The 18631-nt window shown below is 43.3% G+C and overlaps 1 protein-coding gene across 15 annotated transcripts in view; it reads right to left on the bottom strand.

Moving 5' to 3' along the window:
* Positions 1-18631, bottom strand: part of BAZ2B (bromodomain adjacent to zinc finger domain 2B) — a 394656-nt gene that overhangs the window by 241165 nt on the left and 134860 nt on the right. For all 15 annotated transcript variants that reach the window (XR_012646491.1, XM_075002079.1, XM_075002080.1 and 12 more), the window contains one exon: positions 6107-6149. The gene's annotated coding sequence lies outside the window, so the exon portion shown is untranslated. The remainder of the gene's footprint in view (positions 1-6106; positions 6150-18631) is intronic.

Raw genomic sequence — 18631 nt, 5'->3', positions numbered from 1 at the left:
ATTGTGAGCTCCTGGTAAGTACGAGGCTTTCAAGGTTATATTGTTGGCGATGCACCAGTTCCACAACCGGACTGCTTCTGCACATAAGGCACGGGACCGAGCTCCTCCTTGCCGATTTATATAAAACATGGTGGAGGTATTGTCTGCACTGATCCCGACTACTTTGCCTTATATATGGTCTCGAAAGTGTCTGCAGGCGTTGAACACTGCTCTGAGCTCCAGTATATTTATGTGCAGTGACTGTCCTGTGGAGGACCACAGTCCTTGCGTCACCTCTTTGCCCACGTGTGCTCCCCACCCAATGGGGGAGGCATCTGTAGTAAGAAAAACCGTTATTTGTGGTTGGTGGAAGGGTACCCCTGTTAGCAAGTTTTTGGGGTTTACCCACCATTGCAGGGATTTGCGCACCTCTGCTGTGGGCAACACCACCCTGTGAATGGTGTGTGCTGCCGGGTTGTATACGCTCGCCAGCCAGTGCTGCATGCTGCGCATGTGTAACCTGGCGTTCTGTACTACGAACGTTGCTGCTGCCATGTGGCCCAGCAGCTATAAGCACACCAGAACCGGCACCGTAGGGCTGAAGGTGATGACTTGCACAAGGGAGCCGATGGCCCGAAAGTGTGTCTCTGGTAGATACACTGTCGCTGTAATAGAATTTATGCGTGCCCCTATGAACTCTATGTCTTGTGTGGGGTCTATCTTTGATTTTGCCAGATTGACAACCACGCCGAGAGAAGAGAACGTGCCTGCTGTGATGCGTATTATGCGTAGTACCTCCTCCTTCGAGGCCCCTTTGAGTAGGCAGTCGTCCAGATACGGGAATATAAATACCCCCTGTCTGTGCAGGTAAGCTGACACCACTGCCAAGGTCTTGGTGAAGACTCTGGGGGCCGAGGAGAGGCCAAATGGTAGGACCTTGTATTGAAAATGTTCTTTGCCTACCATGAACCGGAGGAATCGTCGGTGAGCCGGATGGATAGTTATGTGAAAATACGCGCCTTGTAAGTCGAGGGCTGCGAACCAATCTCCATCGTCCAGTGCCGCAAGGACGGAGGCGATTGTGATTATCCGAAAGCGTTGCTTGCGCAGGTACCTGTTGAGGCCTCGAAGATCTAAGATGGGCCTCCAGCCTCCTGTCTTTTTCTCTGTGAGGAAGTACCTCGAGTAGAACCCTTTCCCTTGCAGTTGCTCCGGCACTCTTTCCACTGCCCCTATGAGCATGAGATGGTCTACCTCCTGCTTGAGCCTCGCTACGTGGGAGGCCTCCTGGAGGTGGGGCCTGGGTGGAGGTCGTGGCGGTGGGAGCGACTGGAAGGGGATGGCGTACCCCGTGGCTATGAACTCCAGCACCCATTTGTCTGTGGTGATCCTTTGCCACTGGTCGTAGAATGGTCGGAGGCGATGGTGGAATAACAGCTTCGGATGACCTTGTGCGATGGTAGTGATGGCGCAGCTCTGGATCTGTGTATCAAACTTGTGGCCTTTGGCCCTGCCCCGAGGACGCACGGCTCTGTTGGGAACGTCACCTGGGAGTTCTGTGCTGCTGGTGCTGTTGATGTCGCCCTTGCTCGTAACCCCTGTGGTACTGGGGACGCTGTGGCTGGTACTGGTACCGTCTTTGTTGAGGGTAGTACTTTTTCTTTCTGTATGGAGGGATGTAAATCCCCAGGGTCCTAAGTGTGGCTCTTGAATCTTTACTGGAATGAAGGACCAAGTCAGTTGATTCAGCAAACAGCTTTTGCGTGTCGAAGGGAAGATCGACGATCTTTGCCTGCAGATCCCTCGGTATACCCAAAGTCTGGAGCCAGGACTCCCTTCGCATCACCACTGCCATAGCTGTGGAGCGTGCTGCTGTGTCCGCAACATCCAGGGCGATCTGAACTCCCGTCCTCGAGGCTGCGTAGCCTTCTTGCACGACGGCCTTGAGCACCGGTTTCTTCTCCTCTGGAAGCGAGTCCATGATGGAGGTTAACCTAGTGTAGTTTTCGAAATTGTGGTTCGCTAGACGCGCTGAGTAATTTGCCATTCGCAACAGTAGCGTGGAGGAGGAGTAGACCTTTCTGCCGAACAGCTCTAGCTTCTTGGCATCTCAATTCAAGACAAGGGGAACAGACAAAGATGTCTTTGATCTTTGTTGCGACGACTCTACCACCAAGGAATTTGGTTGTGGGTGGCTGAACAGGAACTCCATGCCCTTCGCCGGCACGAAGTATTTCTTGTCCGCTCTCTTGTGGACAGGCGGAATAGTCGCAGGGGTCTGCCATATTGTAGTGGCGGACTCCAAGATTGCTTCGTCAAGCGGTATTGCTATTTTGGAGGAGGCTGGAGGTCTCAGATTTTTGAGGAGCTTATGGTGTTTCTCTTGCACCTCTGCTGTCTGGATGCCTTGCGTGAAGGCCACCCTTTTAAACAGCTCTTGAAACTGTTTGAGATCGTCCAGACGATGGACGTCCCCCGGGGCCGTAGCCCCGTCCGGGGAGGAGAGAGAGGAACCACTAGGATACGCCTCTCTGGACCCTTCCGGTTCCTGTTGGCGATGGTACATCCGCTCGCTGGAAGCTTTCGAGGGAAAATCTCGGAGTTCCATAACCAGTTCCCCCTGAAATACTTGAGTCTCTGTCCCCATTCGCGATTGCCCTCGGGGATACGGGACCGTCTGTGGGGATCTTTCCCTGGTAGAATGCCGGTGGTGTCTATGCCCCGCGTGATAGGGACGACCATGGCAGCATGGGCGCTGTTCTTGGGAAGGTGACCTGGACCACTCCCTTGGTGCGTACTCCCTGCGTCTGGGGGAGCGAGATCGTTGAGAGACATGGGACACTGGAGAGAGCGATTTGTGATAGTACTCCAGCGGCTCAAACCCCAAGAAGGGTGAGGGTAGTCCCAGCCAGGGCGAGGCTGGTTGTAAAAATGGAGACGGGGGCTCCGGGTAGGCTAGGGGGGACCCCTGCCTTCTAGTTGGAGTCTGCAGCATGAGCGGAGGGCTGAGAGAAAGCAACTCTGCAGCCCTGTCTGGAGAGGGGCTGCAGTGCCTTGTTTTCTGTGCAGCCTTCCCCCTCCCTTGAGGGGGTGGCTCCGCCCCCTGACGTGCAGGGGATCTCGGCCCCGTCCGCGCCGCGCTCGGCACGCTCTTGGGCGGTGCCACGCGGGCGGTGTCCTCTGGTGCCTGCAGGCTGAGTGCCTGCGCGCTCTGCACCGCCGGTTCCCCGGGGGTCGGTGCCGCTGCCTGCGGTGCTGCCGGTACCGGCGCTTGTTTAGCCGCCGCCCTGCTTGCGGTGCAGGGCGGCTGTTTGATCATCGGAGGCTGAGCCGCCTCCACATTGCTCTCCGTGCCGCCACCGATCAGCTGTTGCTGCGGCTGGGGGCTGTGCACTCCTCCCGTCCCGCTCGCTGTGGCTGCCGGCAGGGATCGGGTTGGGGAGACTTTCCTCCGTTTTTGCGCTGATGGGGTGAGGGAGGCGGCTTTCCTTTTATGGGCCCCAGAGGGTCCCTCCTGCTGCGGCCGCTCCCGCACGTCTGGCTGGAGGGCCTTGCCGAATAGCAGCATTTTGAGCCGCATCTCCCTGTCCTTCCTTGCTCTGGCTGTTAATTTTGCACAGAAGGAGCATTTCTGCGTGACATGGGACTCCCCAAGGCACCTTATACAGTGACTGTGCCCATCAGACGCTGGCATTACCTCTCGGCAAGACTCACATTTCTTGAATCCCGAAGAGGACATTGTTGGTGAGTCTTTTAGTTGTTAATGGGGTACTTAGCACCTTCTCTGTGCTGTTTTCCCCCTCTCAGATAGCCTGCCACGGCAGGAGGGCTAATGGCCCTAGGCTCCGGGCCTCCGGTGCTCCGCTTGTTACTAGGACTGGACTGAATTCCGTCCTGCTTGCTGTTTCTTGTTTTTTTGTTTTTTTTGAAAATAACAACTGGCTAACTTAACAATAGACTAAGAACTTGAAAACTTTAAAGAAAACCACTAAAACCATTGAATACGCTAACTTGGCCGTAGCCTAGTCGAATTCCGTCTGCAGCCGACAGTGGTTAAGAGGAACTGGCGGGGACCGGATCGCGCACGTGGCCAGGAACGCGCAAGGGAGCAGTGCGCACCAGCGCATGCGCGGTTTGGCAGAAACTGCTTGGAAGATCCGATCTGTGGCGCTGGAAGAGCCCGACACCTAATGTCGAGCACCCACGGGGACACTCGAAGAAGAACTGTACCTTGTTATTGGAAAACTGATGTAATCTTCTTTCTTCCTTTATGTGTGAATTTCACAGACTCACTTCATCAGATGCTGAAGTGAGCCTGTGCTCACGAAAGCTCATGCTCAAAACTTTTCTGTTAGTCTATAAGGTGCCACAGGACCCTTCATTGCTGTTTCTGCCTTGGGAACATATTGCCAGTTTGAAAAAGAAAATTATTGGGACTTTTAAATCTAACAGTAAATATTTCTACTAGTCAGTATTCTTAAAATGACTGTTTTAGCTTTTTTGGTTTTTTTGGGTGCCATGAGCGATAGTTTTATCATTACTGATTGTAGAACATCTTTAGGATGTAGGCATGAAGGTCACTAGTTATATAAAAGATTGTTCTGCATTGTAAAATACTCAGTCTGGACATTAAGAGAGGCTCCTATTAGTTCACATAACATTTGATACATGGAGTTAAAATATTTCTGTACAGGAAGTCTGTCTTCACATATGAGAGACAGAAAATGAACTGATGGTTAATCTGAAGGGTACTAAAATTAAATTTTAACGACATTTTAAATCTCTGTCTGAAGGTAGTTGTCTGCACCTGACGAGCAGAAAGTAAAAATAAAAAACTCTCTCTAGACTAACAGACTTTGCCTATTCTCCCATTCTATTTCAATGCAAAATTATTATTTGGTCTTGTATTAAACTATTAAAATAAGATTAAAGCAGTTTTTAAAGGTATGCTTCAGTACCCTTAAACCAGATCAGAATTCAGTTGACTGCAAAATACTTCACTTCTTACAGACTGGACTTCCCTGTTCTGGTACGCTCCAGACCTGACTGGTCCTGAACAAAGGAATTTGCCAGACCAGGGAAGGTCCCATGCCTCCAGCCCCACAGCCTGCCACACTCCCCGTCTCTGGCCTCCAGCCCTCCCTGCCACCAGTTCCGCTTCCTCTCCCCAGGCCCATCTCACCTCCCGCCCTTGCACCCCCTGCCTGACAACCCAGTCCCGGCCACCAGCCCCTGTGGGGTCAGGCTGCCAGATCCCAGCAGCCCCAGCCAGGCTGCTAGACACTGGCGCCGACCCTGTGGACCAGCCCTGCCTGCCAGATTGCTGTCAGCCCCAGATACTGGGATGCAGACACAAGCCTCACCAGGCTCCCAATACACAGGGTTACCAGCCCCCTCTGTCACCAAGCTCCTGGCCAGCAGAGGTCCCAGCCACTCGCCCAACTCCCATTAGCCTCTTGTCCCGGGACATACTGGCCAAAGAACATATGCAGTCCTGCTGGACCATGGATGTTACACTAGACTGGAGAGTCTCAGTTTTGGCAGGTACAACTTTTGTTAAGATTATTCCAATAACCTGACTTCATTAATACAGGAAAATATATGATCAGTAAGGCACAAAATATCACAACCCATGTTATCTACCAGTATTCATTATTAAAATATAAATTTCAAAGTTACTAAAATGGATTTAGCAATTAAATATTATGTGGAGGACCATCATTTTTGTATGCAAAGTAGAGGAATGAAGAGTAGTTGCAGTGAGTTAAAATACAAGTTTTACTGTGCAGTTCAGATTACGATGTATGTTGAAATTATACTGGAAAATTATCAGAGCCAATTTTTTTCAATTACAGTGTAAAGGAGTTATTCAACATTTAGGAACCTTTTCAGCTACGTACATAAGCACCTGCCGACCTTTAAACCCTTCAGACTTTTAATCCTATTGATATAATTGCCCATAGGCATAAGCACCTTGATGACAGAGCTCATGAGCAGAATTTGGTCCTATGCTTGTATGATTATACCACTATCAACTTTTAATACAGATAATCTGTAAACAATATTATCCCAGCTCCTTATATGACTAATGATTCTCAGAACATTGTCAAAAAGATAATTGACTTACTGTGATGAATGTGGTCAGTTCTGGGACATCACTGAGTTACAAGCTGCAACAAAAAATACAGTTAATGATCAGCTGAATCATCCTCTCATGTCAAATAATTTTCTAAAGACTGAATAAATAATATAAAAAAAGGATATTTTAAAACAACAAAATTTCAGGAAATATTTACCATTTACAATGCTCTAATAATATAGATTTTGATTATTAATACAGATTATTTTAAAGAATTTGATATGCAACAACATTTAAACAAAAACATTACACAACTTCAGTTTAAATTCATTTTGTTTGCAATCAATACATAAACACACCCTTCTAACCATCACTGATGCTATATTGTAAATCACACATTTTTGACATAGTCTCCATTATTAAAGGGAGCACTTCTGTTAAAAATCATGGGTCAAATTCTGTGCCCCACTTAAAGCAACAAGACTATTCAACTGATCAGGATTTCACCCCATATTTTAAGATATCTTTATCATTTGCACAAACATCTTAGATACTGCTCATACAATAAGAAGTCAGTGCAGCTCCATGTGGACACAAGTGTCCGTCCACATGGATCTAACTGCAGGAAGAGGACCTAAATTCTAAAACTGGAAAAATAATTAAATCATAACTGAGTTTTCACTATTCATACTATTTACAATTATATTTTTATAACCTGAATAATGAAACTTGAGTTCATTATTTGTTTTCTTTAGTTAATGGTGAAATTTCAATCAACTCACTTTCAAATTCTCATGAGCAGGCACAACCGTACATTTGGTTTACAAGCATTACAGGGATATGCTTGTTAAAGTGGTGCAGCTTTCCATTTAACTTTTTATTTAATAAACAAACAATGTTATTGGTTCCAGGTTTTACTAATGTTTACATTTACAAAATCTAAATGTGGAGCCAAATTTGACCTAACAGCATCCTTTTAACAAGGCAAAAAAATAAAATAATGCTGATGACAGAAGGATAGAGAATGTTTCCAAAGGCATTCATGGATCATTTTAATTCACAAAATGTACATAATTACATTATATAGGCATAATTTAGTTCACACTAGTTAAAGGCACTCCTATAATTTTATTGAAATGTCATACCACAGTCCTTGATAATTATGAAGAAATGCTATAATTGGACCCAAGGTTCTCCTGCAGAAATCTAGAGAAGTACTTCAACACATCAATAGCAGTGTGAAGCTAACCCACTCACAATGGTGTAAAGGCAGAGTGAGTAAGCTTTTCTTTTACAAAGCAATGTCACCAATCTTTGCAACAATCTGAGCCTAGCTGCTGTATAATTTGCAATTTAAAGTCATGAGTCTGGGGACTGAGAAAATGTTTTACAAATATTTCCTTGCTTTAATGCCTGGTTCTCAGCAGCTCTGACTGCTCCTCTGAAACCCCAAACACTTTTACTATAATTTTATTTTAAATTGCAACTGGTAAATCTCAAGTTATTCTGACACTACCAATCTGTTTAGTAGAGTCAGATGTGTCAAAGAACACTGGTAGAGCTGCAGCATAAGTGACTGATGATTTGCTCCCCTGTCTGAGGGCAATTAGAAATAGTGTTCCCTAGATAGCATCATCAATGCTTGCTGAACCACCACAGGAGGAAACAAAAAAAAAAAATGTTTACCCCATGCAGAATTATCTGAATCATCAGTAACCTCCCATTCCCAACTCTATGCCAAGGAGACTGAGGAAGGGGAGCTAAAGTCTTCTTATTGTGTTTGAGTAGAAGTATCAGGAGACTGGCCTGGGAGCAAGGGAAAGAAAAAGAAAAGTGGGAAAACACACCCTTGATCGGAGCATACCATTGATGGGCATGGGAAAGAGGAAAATTAAAGAAAATGGACAGAAGGAGGAAATAAGAAAGCATATACCTGACAACTATGGAAAACTGAGAAGCCTGAGAATTTTCTCCTAGTAGAATGACATCTATTGTTGGGAAACAAAACTGAATATGAATTATATTTTTCTTTTAATTTGGAAAAGCTCTCTCTCCCCGTCTGCATTAGATGAATAGTTGAAGATAGTGTAACTGAAGAACACTCTTTTATAGCCTGATATATTCTAATCAATATCTTCATGATCCTGTCATTTGTACCTCTAGTGTCTGTACCAGTGGCACTGTGAAAATAATTCTAAATTTGGCAGAGACTAGGTGGGGGCAAGACAACATATTTGATTGGATTAACTTCTGTGGGTAGAAAATACAACATTTTAAGCTTGGCAGAGCTTTTCTTAAAGTCTGGAAAACGTAAGCGGAATATCAGTGCTGAACATAAGGTGGGACTGACTATAATGGAGTAGAAGTCTTGGGGGCCTAAGATATCTCACAGAAGTCTGGAACTCAGGAAACCACCTTGCCATATGCTAGGAACAACATCCATCATACATGAACTAGTGACAAAGCACTAGGGTATTCTACATTGCACTAGCCTCATCCTGACACACTCCAGAGAGGGAGAGATGGTTTCCATGCATACAGATTACTCAGAGGTCAAAAGACATGAACTGAACTGAGGAGTAACCGAACAGGTCGCCCAGGGCCTCCAAAGGCAACCAACAGGTCGAAGAGGAAAAAGCTGGTTGGAGGACAAAATGGAGAAACAGGCATTCAGGAGAGCTCTCATCTGCCTCACCGGGATCTTGCTGAAGACCCTGCCACCCGCACCTCCACCCAACCCTGCCAGCTCAGTCTCCTCCAGCCTGCTTTCTCTTGCTGTGGCTGGACACGGGGATGGGGAGCAGAGCCTATAAAGGAGGAGAGAGGCTCCCTGCTCTCACATCAAGATCACAAGAATCCCTGGAGGTTGGGAGGAGTAACTGCAGGGGTAACCCTGATAAGTCTGTACTACCCTGCTGGAGGCATAGGACAAAGTGAGTTGGGGCAGGCATGCAGAATATCCAAAGCAGAGATTAGTATTTTCATCTCTTCAGCAAATAAAGGCAGATTGTTTCATGCCCCACCCAGATCACTCTTCTGTATAGCCTGCTTATAACATACTAATTTGCACAACTGTGCCTTATCCTTCGGGCCCAATTCTTCAACTGAAGACATGCATGCACAACTGACAATTCTGTAGCAGATTCTAGATAAGCTACTAACATTTCTAAAGAACTGTCGAGTAGGAGTGAATTTAGCTTATCCTGCACTAACAAATGTAAAAAAAAAAAAAAGTGTGCAAAACAGAAAAAAGCCTCAAATACTAAGGCAAAACATTTTGCACCTTATTCAGTCCTGGATAAACAGGCCCAAGTCCACTGACTAACGGTGGGGATGGGTGTCTGCTATTCCCAAAAGTCCATTAAATGCAATGGTTTACTGACCACCCACACTCACCAGTCTCCCCCAGCCCCAGTCTCCCTCCCCCCTTCCCCCAAAAAAAACCCTGCCACTCACCAGAGCCCCTGCCACAGGACCCCCAACCCGCCCTGCCCCGTGATGCTGGAGGCCAGGGGTGAGGCATGTATGGCAGTGCCATTCTGCCCATGTATGCACCCTAACCCTAGTGGTAGAAGTGTATGGCAGCTCCAGGGGAGAAGGTGGTGGCTTCTCCACACTTCAGCAGTGGTAAGTCAACTTTTTTTTTTTTTTTTGGGGGGGGGGTGATTTTATGGACCCCAGTGGACTTCAGAAACAACTGAGATTATATATCACAGCAATTTAAATCACACACACACATACACACAAAACTGATTTAAATCAAGTTACAAAAAAAAAAGCTAAGACTGATTGTTCTTAGTTTGCACTTAATTTTGAAGCCCCACTAAATTTACTGGCGCTTTTTTTTTTTTTTTTGAGAAACCAAATATAGAATGGGGTTCCCTTGGAAAAGATGAGATATGCTTAAGTAAAATAGGGATAGGCTTATGCCACCACCATATCCATGGCCATGACATTCCAAAACAAGGGGAATGTATTATATCAAATAAGAACATCACACTTAGTACCAACTGTCAACCCTAGATTTCTACATTTCTGCCACTGCAGCTTTCTGTTTTGTATACTTGAAAGATAGTTTTTAAACCTAGTTAACTAATTAAACAAACCATAAGAACTAGCTAAACTAAACTTTATTTTCTAGTTAACATCCAACAAAGGAAACAGCTTGGGAATTTACTTGTTAAATCACACTTACACTAAAAGGCATAAAAGAGTCTTTAAGAATAATGCACTGCAACTAGCCCCTGCATTTTCTTCTTCACCTGCTTACATTTGACGTATTTTCTTTTTAACACAAGGAATGAATTTATTCAAATTATTCCTGGATAGTCTCTCTTATGCCCAAAAGCCAGGACAATTTTTATGTAGGAAAAAGCATGAGGGAGTACAGGAAGGTATCTGTGCATGTTTCTTTCAAGTCCACTCCACTGTTCCTTTTTATGCTGCCTCTGACCTTTCCTTCATACTTCCTTTCTGTCTTTAAGACTAAGCATTAACTAACTTCTCTATAGTGGTTGGCCAAGGTCCACCACTCCATGAACACAGACCAAAACTAATCCTATCTGGCTTGTGCCTTTTTTTGCACGTTACGTTTTAGTCTGCTGAGAAACAGAAATTGAAAGCCCCGAACTCTGAAGAAGCAAGTCAGTAATTGGACAGATTACAGCTACAGCGTCCAATACGTTTGCCAATCACCACATGCGGTGAACAGGACACAGTGGTGTGGCGATACCTGGGCTCTGGAGTTACATGAGGCGCTTGGAGCCTTTAAATGCAGCTTGTCAGAGCCGCACATGTGGTGTGCACTCCTCCCAGTCTACACACGTACCCCACTGCTGCAAGTGGCAGCAGCAACCCCAGTGTAGCTCCAGCAGCTGCAGCTCCTGTGTGGTTCTGGCAGCTGTGGTTCCAGTGGCCATGGCACAGCTCTAGCAGCTGCAGCTTCAGCAGTGGCAGGTCTGTTAAGTCACCAGCATTCACTTGAACAGCGGAGGGACTCGGGGAATGGGAGGGCATTTATTTATTTAGCTATGGCGAATATGAAAGTACTACGATCACAGTGGGGTAATCCTTGAATTGCTACTGGACTCCACAGGACTAGAGCCATTAATTCATTCTTATGAGACTGTAAGTTTATGTATAGCATGTTTGTGATGAGATTTAACTGTAAATGTTATCTTTAAATGAGAAGTTTAGTATTTTGTTGATTTTTCAAAAATAAAAAAATATGATTTTTTTGAAATCATCAATTTTATCCACCCTGAAAATAATCCAGACTTTAACCAAAAACCCTAAGACTTTTGAAGGCAGCAGAAAAAAAACATATAAACACATGAAGTTAGCCACCTGTTCAAAGAAATTTTTCCAACTTGTTTAGAATTCATAACTAAATTTAACCGGCTGAGTCTATCCTGGTACAACTATCTTTAAGCTCAGCATTATGTTTCCCAACTGCCTAGGGAAGTTGTTTTATATAGAAAGCTATCTTCAATGGCAGAGATTGCTTCCTAAGACAATAAAAAGCGAAACAAAAACCCCACATTCATATCAATCTTTGCAGCCAACTTTCTTAATAAAGAAAATACACGTTATGACAAGGTATAAAAAGGTTCTGAACAGATAAGTTTCTTCAGACCAATAGTCTTTGATCTGGAGATGGAGGAGAAGATCGGCAACCTGAGTTTGCAGTGTGAAAAGACAATTTTTAAGGTATTTTACATAGTATTTCACATGAAGGATAGGTTAAAAAATTTACACAGAGTGAACAGTGAGAAGCATCACTGAAACTATGTATACAGGATAAATAAATCCACTCAGACAATATTGGGATCCAATTCATAACACAAATTGTTTTATATTTATTATCATTTACATCTTTGATAATCCTGCTGAGAATTTCTAGCAGAAACGATCACACTCAAAGAAATACAAAATATCTTATATCTCCTAGTAGATGCTAAACTGCTGATAGTCTCTCAATGGAGTAATTATAATAATCCAAATCCGCACGAATAGATTGAAAAATATGGGAATTCGTTATGGAAAAATTAACACATCAGTTATGTAACATAGAAAAACAGATGAAAAATAGACAGGGTATACTGAATTAACAGTAACCAAGTATCTCTTTTCAGACACAGTACATTAATCTGTAAAAAAGTACATCTCTCCAATGTTTTTAATGTTAAACTTTTTACAGATATACCAGGTTTCATAAATCTTAATAGAGGCAGTAATTTCACTCATTTTATAAAATCACATGGATGGTATAATGAGACAAATTCTATAGCACGGTACTGTAACACCTATAGCAAGACTGGATTATTCCTACTCTAAAATCTTTCTCTGAACAAATAAATAAAATCAGTGTTGTAATAATCCTTGTCTTATTTCTAATATTTACAAGGAATGACTTGTAAATGTAAAGTTTCATAGCTACAAAACACCACAATATCCTCTGATTTCCCTTAAAACTGGTACATTTAGAGTGGTAGTTTTGAATTTATGCTTTATTTCACTACAAGTCGAGTACAGGCTGATCCTCTCTAGTCTAGCACCCTCAGGACCGGTGTCAAACCAGAGAATTTGCTGGACCATACGAGGTCAATATTGTCTAGCAGCCTTACCAACACTTTTACTGCTTACTAGGCTCTCAGAAGTTACTTAGGGGTAAATTACAGCTACTGCAGAATAATGAGAGCCAGGACTGGAGGCTGTACACAAACTTTATGGGACCATGAGAAACTTGGCCACACCCATGATAAGCGGTCATCCTGCTAATTAAAATTATGCCAGATTACAGCTGATGCCAGATGAGAGAGTGCCAGTTTAGAGAGGTTCAACCTGTACCACTAAATTAAAAGGTAGAGTAATTAAACTAAAATCCCTGGAAGCTGCATGGAAACTGTTTAAAGACACCATACTAGAGGCCCAACTTAAATGTATACCCCAAATAAAAAAACACAGTAAGAGACCTAACAAGAACCACCATGGCTAAACAGCCATGTTAAAAAGGCAGTGAGAGAGAAAAGGGCAGCTTTTAAAAAGTGGAAGTCAAATCCTAGTGAGGAAAATAGAAAGGAACATAAACACTCCCAAATTAACTGTCATAATGTAGTAAGAAAAGCCAAAAAAGAGTTTGAGGAACAGCTAGCCAAAAATTCAAAAAACAATAGTAAAATGTTTTTTAAATACATTAGAAGCAGGAAGCCTGCTAAAAAAGCAGTGGGGCCCTTGGATGATAAAGATATAAAAGGAGCGATCAAGGAAGACAGTGCCATTGCAGAGCGATTAAATGATTTCTTTGCTTCAGTCTTCACGGCTGAAGATGTTACAGAGGTTCCTAAATCTGAGCCAGCCTTTTTAGGCAACAAATCTGAGGAACTCACTCAGATTGAAGTGACATTAGAGGAGGTTTTGGAATTAATTGATAAGCTGAATAGTAACAAGTCTCCAGGACCAGACGGCATTCACCCAAGGGTTCTGAAAGAACTCAAATGTGAAATTGCGGAGTTATTAACAGTGGTTTGTAACCTATCCTTTAAATCCACTTTGGTACCAAATGACTGGAAGACGGCCAATATAACACCAATATTTAAAAAAGGCTCTGGAGGAGATCCTGGCAATTATAGACCGATAAGTTTAACATCAGTACCAGGCAAATTAGTAGAAACACTAGTAAAGAGTAAAATTGCAAGGCACATAGAAGAGCACGAATTGTTGGGCAAAAGTCAGCATGGTTTCTGCAGAGGGAAGTCGTGTCTGTCTAATCTATTAGAATTCTTTGAGGGGGTTAATAAACATGCGGACAAGGGGCACCCAGTGGACATAATATACCTAGATTTCCAGAAAGCCTTTGACACGGTCCCACACCAAAGGCTTTTATGTAAATTACGTGGTCATGGGATAGGAGGAAAGGTCCTTTCATGGATCGGGAATTGGTTAAAAGACAGAAAACAAAGGGTTGGAATAAATGGTAAATTTTCACAATGGAGGGGGGTAACTAGTGGTGTTCCCCAGGGCTCAGTCCTGGGACCGATCCTGTTCAACTTGTTCATCAATGATCTAGAAAATGAGGTAAGCAGTGAGGTGGCAAAGTTTGCAGATGACACCAAGTTGTTCAGGACAGTCAAAAGCAAAAGGGATTGTGAAGAACTACAAAAAGATCTCAGCAAACTGAGTGATTGGGCAGCAAAATGGCAAATGAAATTTAATGTGGGTAAGTGTAAGGTAATGCATGTTGGAAAAAATAACCCAAATTACACGTACTACATGATGGGGTCAAATTTAGCTACGACAGATCAGGAAAGGGATCTTGGAGTTATAGTGGATAGTTCTCTGAAGACATCCACGCAGTGTGCAGCGGCAGTTAGTAAGGCAAATAGGATGTTAGGAATTATTAAAAAAGGGATCGATAATAAGACAAAAGATATCATACTTCCCCTATATAAAACTATGGTACGCCCACATCTCGAGTACTGCGTGCAGATGTGGTCTCCTCACCTCAAAAAAGATATATTGGCATTAGAAAAGGTTCAGAAAAGGGCAACTAAGATGATTAGGGGCTTGGAAAGGGTCCCATATGGGGAGAGGCTAGAGAGACTGGGACTTTTCAGTTTGGAAAAAAGGCGATTGAGGGGCGATATGATAGAGGTATATAAAATCATGAATGGTGTGGAGAAGGTGAATATAGAAAAATTATTTACCTTTTCCCATAATACAAGAACTAGGGGACACCAAATGAAATTGATGGGTAGTAGGTTCAAAACTAATAAAAGGAAATTTTTCTCCACACAGCGCACAGTCAACCTGTGGAACTCCTTGCCCGAGGAGGCTGTGAAGGCCAGGACTCTATTAGGGTTTAAAAAAGAGCTTGATAAATTTTTGCAGGTCAGGTCCATAAATGGCTATTAGCCAGGGATAAAGTATGGTGCCCTAGCCTTCATAACAAGGGCAGGAGATGGATGGCAGGAGATAAATCACTTGTCTTCTGTTCTCCTTCTCTGGGGCACCTGGCATTGGCCACCGTCGGCAGATGGGATGCTGGGCTTGATGGACCTTTGGTCTGACCCAGTATGGCCGTTCTTATGCTCTTATGTACCACAATCCTCTCATCACAGTTATATGAAGCATCATCTCTCTATTTTACAAGATTAGAATGTTGAACTATTTGAATTAGAAACTGAAAACAAATCTCAGCAGCAGCTTTATTCATCCTCTTTTGACACTCAGACTCAACCACAAAACTGTCCGAGAAGACTTAAAAAGACTGGAAAAATAACCATATAAGACTGTAAACATGAGTCAGTCAAGATCAGGTGATGGGGTATGTTCTGTGTGTGTTCACTGGGAGGCTGGGCTAGTTTATTATTTGATATAAGGCCAAATCCTGATGTCCTTACCAGTGTTCCATGGAAGCTGAGATTCAGGTGCCACCCACCTGATTACCAAAGCACTAACAGCCACCCATAGTAGGCAGCATGTGCTTCTTCTGGTACATCTGAACATGCCTCGGTGTGTGCAACAAAATATACTCCACCCCTGAATGGCCAATGTTAGAGGAAACCTTCATCCTTACTCGGGTGAATCACATTCATTTTCTTTTAAGTAAGGACCTGAGAACAGTGTAAACTACTTAGGCTCTCTTTTTAATATGCTGAACACATTTGCAATGATATGTTATCAAGTTAGTCAAAACCAGTTGTCCATTCTTTTATTTACAAAGGAGAGCAGATCTAATTTACAGTCTCATATTACTGGGATTTGTTATTCTCTTTCCAGAGACTATAGGTTTTGTTGTTTGCTGCTTTATTTTGTTGCTTCAGAGAGCTCTCTCAATACACTGTTAATCCTAACCAAGGACATTTAATAAATAGTTCCCCACCTCAACATGTCTATATCTTGCTCTTTGAAGAAACTATTCAACTTAGAATAGTTAGTATTAGCTTAGAAATTGATAACCTCCTTGTGTTTCAAATTATTTTCAGAAACAAACCACACATTACAAGGTTGCAAACTAAAAATGTTGAATTATTTTTGCAAATGTTTTCTAAAGAAAAACTTAACACATTTCTTTCCACAATTAGCTGAAAGCTCATGCTTTCACATTATTCTTAAAATAATGTTTTAAATAAGGAAATTCCACAGTTTGAGACCAGAAATAACAGCAAGGAAGGGATTCAAACAAACTTAAGATTCTAAGTGACTAAAAAAGGATTAGTTATATATATTTTGATATTACTTCTGGAAAGTAAAAGAAATCACATTCACTAATTCATTAATGTTCAAGCTCATTGCTACTTGCAGACCCCTTACATATTTGTTACATTTCATTTTTGCCAAGACTTTTGCTTCAGCAACAATTATTTAATTAAATAATATTAACTGAGATTTGCTGAGATGGATAATAAAACTAAACATCCAACTTACATTTCAGTGGGGTTTGGATGCCTTAGGGTACGACTACACTATCAGATAAATTCCAATTTAAGGAACTTAACTTGCACCAAGTGACTGTCTTCACTGTAAATACCATTAGCTCGATTTAGGGAGCACTAATATTGATAACATAACAGCACTGAAATCAGCTGGGTGTGGCGTCATGTTCGAATTTAAAAGTTGGAATGAAAGCTGGTGTGGAAGCGCCATGTCTTTGAATCCAATTCATTAGCCTATAGAAGCTGAGTGGCGCTGCTGCACCTGGCTCCCTGACACTCATGGGAGCTGGTACGCTGACTAGCACTGCTGCTCCTGACTCCTTGCTCTTCCTGGCTTTGGTGAGGATAGGAGCAGCAGCGCTGACCAGTTTCCCGGCTCCCCCAACCTCTGGAGACCCAGGAACCAAGCAGCAGAGTGAGTGCTGCCATCAGCAGGGGTGCAGCAGAAACAGGGGGAGGGTGCAGAATGCGGGGCTGAAGGAACTATGGGATAGATTCCCACAATGCACTGCTGCAACAGTCAATATTTGCCCATTCAGTGTGTCAGCACTAATTTGACTTCGTGCTGACTTTAGGGGGGAAGTGAGGATACTCAAACCCAGCATTATAAAATCGAATTTATCTGATAATGTAACTGTACCCTTAGTCTCCTTTGAGGACCAAAGTCACCTCTTCAGAATATCAGAGAGCAAAAGGAACATCTCAGTGGAGGTTCACAGCTATAATGTGTATCACCTGCATTAGCCAGAGTTTACACTAGAAATGGCGTGCATACCACACAAGTGAGGCGATGTTGCACCCACACTCATCCATCCAGTGTCATATGGTCTGCCAGAAAAGCAAAAAAGGTATTAAAGGTGGATTTCAGTGGCAAAACCTTTATCACACACTTCACTGGGGAAAAAAAAGACACAATTTACCCACTTTGCTTGCAGAAAATTATTGTAGCCTCAGAACAGGACGAATGTGGTTCTCCATTCCTCTACGATGGGGAACAGGAGATATGCAGTAATTTACATTAACTAACAAGTCAAGGAAATATGACTAGAAATGAGATTTAGAGAAGGAGGCAGAGGACTCTAAATACTGAACATATTACAGGTAACACGTCAGCATTTGGAATGTTATATAACACATCAGTGCTGCCTCAGGAGAATCCGAAATATCTCTTGGGAGGATAGGCGCATGAACACTAGTATCCTGGAAGAGCTGAACATGTCCAGCATTTGAAGACTTATCATTCTCCAACAATTTTGTCGGACTGGTCACGTGGTCCAGATGCCTGATCAGCACCTCCCAAAACAGATTCTGTTTTCCAAGTTGAAGGAAGGACAGGGGAGCATTGGGGGCCAGAAGAAGAGACATAAGGACATGCTGAATGCACACATGAAAAGTGTGGCATTGGTAACAAAATGTCCCCAGTGGAGAGTGGTAATCCATGAGAGGGTAGCACAATTTGAGAAGTACCACTGCAGCACAGATGAGGAGAAAAGAGTAGTAAAAACTGTCCCAGAACGTCTCCAACAGCTACCAGCAGCTGCCCCTTCTGTGATAAGACCTGTATCTCCAGAATCAGGCTGGTCACCCACCAAAGTACTCACAAATAGGAGGGTGACATGAAGACATCCTACTCATTCCCAAGACCTCCAAGAACTACAACTCCCACATGATGGCAAAGCTGGGCAGGCATAAAACATACCCAGTGACAGGGCTGACAGTGTTTTTCTCTCATAAAGGATGTTTACCTTTATCATCAAAAATTAAAGATGAGACAAATGTATTCAATTCACCCCTTCCCTCTGCTAGTGTATGATTCTCCCACATTTTGTGATCCTTTGTCCATGTGTCCAGGGGCAGATATTTCTTTCACCATCTTTTAGAAGACTATTCCCTAGCCTAATAAAATGTAATTCTTAGGAATAACATTGGCTATTCAGACTAAATTTTCTACTTTATATCATTACCTTTTTAATACTGTTCTAAACAAGTACATTCCTTGCCAAAGGGCAATAAAACCCACTTATTTTTTTAGTGCCTTTGAACATACAGACTTCATGTTCACAAGGGGTTGCAGAGGCAGCTGCAGAAGATGCACGACAGCAAAGCCCATTTAATTAGGATCCCCAAGAGGAAAATT

This window comes from Carettochelys insculpta, chromosome 8 (assembly GCF_033958435.1).
Source record: "Carettochelys insculpta isolate YL-2023 chromosome 8, ASM3395843v1, whole genome shotgun sequence".
Lineage (NCBI taxonomy): Eukaryota > Metazoa > Chordata > Testudines > Carettochelyidae > Carettochelys > Carettochelys insculpta.
Note: the sequence above shows the minus strand (reverse complement) of the source record. Positions and strands in the feature narration are given on the sequence as shown.